The following is a 2,566-nucleotide window of genomic DNA, read 5'->3' as shown; positions in this document are numbered from 1 at the left end:
ATATATATATATATATATATATATATATATATATATATAATCCACTTAATATAATAAAGAATTACTACATTGACATTTCACAGTAAATTACTTTCTGTTTACTCTAGTTTCTAACTTTAGATATAATTACAACGGCTAACTAAGTCAAACTGAGATACCCAGACTAATGGCGACTAATGTTACGCTACATACTGCACTATAGGATACATCGGCATACATATGGATTTTCTTGGTTAGCACATTTATTACTTGCTTTTGCAGCCAAATGCTAAACACAAAGTCATTTTGACTGCGCACCTTCGTGGGAGTGGGGATAACCAGGACGGTGGACGGTGGCTTCACTTTTTTCAGGCAATCAGCAATCCAGTGAATAAATAAAGATCAGTGGTTCCAAGCAGCTAATCCTGCAGTTAGATGTAGTTAGCGAGATGATAGCTGGCTATTCATGTTGGGTCAACCTAATTCAACAAGGTGAAATGGTGTTGCTACCCTCTAAGGGATTTGACTTGTAACCCAAGTTACAAATATCAGATTGTTTTTGTGTTGTTTTTTTTTCAGTTACCATTTTTATTTAGTCTTTAGCTTCAGTAAAATTAGGAATTCAACTCTGATTAGGTTACTGCCAAAACTTAAGAACAATGGCAAAAACAAACTTAACATTTACTGTAGCTGTATTAAACAGACCTTGAAATGAAGTATACCATATAGTGCTCATTCTTGATGACAAAAAATATCTGCTGAATAGCATTCAATCTTTCTATGCTTACAATCGTACTTATGTAAGTATGAACAGGCCAAGTTAAAAACATGGCAATGTTTTTCCCTGAAAAGACACCATTACTTCTCATTAAATTTATAAAACTCATTCAGCTCCATCATCTACTGCTAAATCTGATCTATTAAGGCCAGCCAATGATCTGAAAAAAACCTTTTGGTCACATCTGAAATATTCATACCCAATTAGTATAGGATTTAAATCATATATTCAACATATAACTTTTTCCTAATAGAGAACTAATCTAAAAAATAAAAATTAAAAGATTTGACTTAAATCTTAGTATATTATGGAATTTAAAAAACATTTCTCCCTCTCAGTTATTACTGGGAAAATATTTTTTGGCATTAATGGATTCCTCAAGAACCAAACAACTGACGGATTGTGGTGCCCTATCATTTTCTGATCCCATCCAAGGCAACTACCCCTATGGTCCGTATCAAAAACTGCCACACACAGTCTGTTAGTAAATACTGAACCACCACTGACATTACACATAACAGTTTAGTTCTCTAGTCATCAAAGACTCTGGTGTTTATTATTCACCAGTCCTGGTGATGAGCACTACTGACACTTGAACGACAGAGTCATTGTTGCCTGAGAATGGTTTGGATGGACATTAAAGACTTGGCCACTGATAGTTCAGACATATTTCCACAACCATCTTCTGTTTTCTCCAGACTCTACAGAGTAAAAAAAATCAAGCATTCCTTTTCTCTGACTGCCTACACCCACTCACACATGCACACTCACCAAGCATTAACGAATTAGTATGCTGAAGACGCTCCTAAACTTTTTACAAATACACATTACCTCAGCCATAAACAGCCCAGCAGCCTGAGTTTTAGTCATTCTCACCAAAAGCTACAGCTCTTAACTCCACATCAACAGACCATCCTCTCTAGCTGATTAAACCTGTTTACAGCTTCTATTAACAAACCAAATCCTGTTGGGAGCAAGTCATGTAACCATATGACCATGTTTAAAGAAGCCCAGCTTTAATTGTTGCAATGTGCTTATTTTCCAAACCTGGTGAATCAGTTGCCATTATTCAATTCAATTTGATTACTTCAATGTACATGCTTATGTTGCTATGTAGTCTCTTCAGCACATGGGAATTGGTCAGACAACCTATTAAAGCTCCACTCATATATGCAAAATTCACATTTTTAGATTAGATTTTTTTCATTTGCTAACAACAAACCTGTCAGATAATGATGTTATGCACTGAAATGCAGCAGACACCTGGAACACAAATTAAATGGCTTTGATAAGGAAAATACCAGACTGAAATGATAAGGATTGCTAACCGGCATGCAAACAGGAGACCCAGTGACGAAAGCAAGCTGAACAGAGACTAGTACAGACTGTGGAGTGAACAAGGAGATAAAGGCAAATTGGATTCACTGACTGCTTGGTGGCACTGGCTGAGGCCAGCTTCATACTTACCATGTTCTCTCTTGCTCTGTCATCTGTTGCAAAATATGCCACGCAGCAATCCCCATGTGATGATAGGACCCGTCTATGTATCAGCTCTTATTTTGAAATCTACCAGTTCTGCTTTACTTTTCCTGTTTTTTAACTCCCATCTGGCTAATTTAATTTTCAGGCATTGACACATCTGATGGATTTATTACCACAGCAGGAATGACAAGATTGACTAGAGAGGAGGGAACAGATGATGCACAGCTTAAGGCCAGAAAGGAGGAAAAAGGGAGAAAACCAACAAAACATCAGGAAGTCCAAGGATCAAAATGAAATCTCAAATTTCCAATGGGATCGAAAGAAAAA

This window comes from Cyprinodon variegatus, unplaced genomic scaffold (assembly GCF_000732505.1).
Source record: "Cyprinodon variegatus isolate N-32 unplaced genomic scaffold, C_variegatus-1.0 Scaffold535, whole genome shotgun sequence".
NCBI classification, from domain to species: domain Eukaryota; kingdom Metazoa; phylum Chordata; class Actinopteri; order Cyprinodontiformes; family Cyprinodontidae; genus Cyprinodon; species Cyprinodon variegatus.
Note: the sequence above shows the minus strand (reverse complement) of the source record.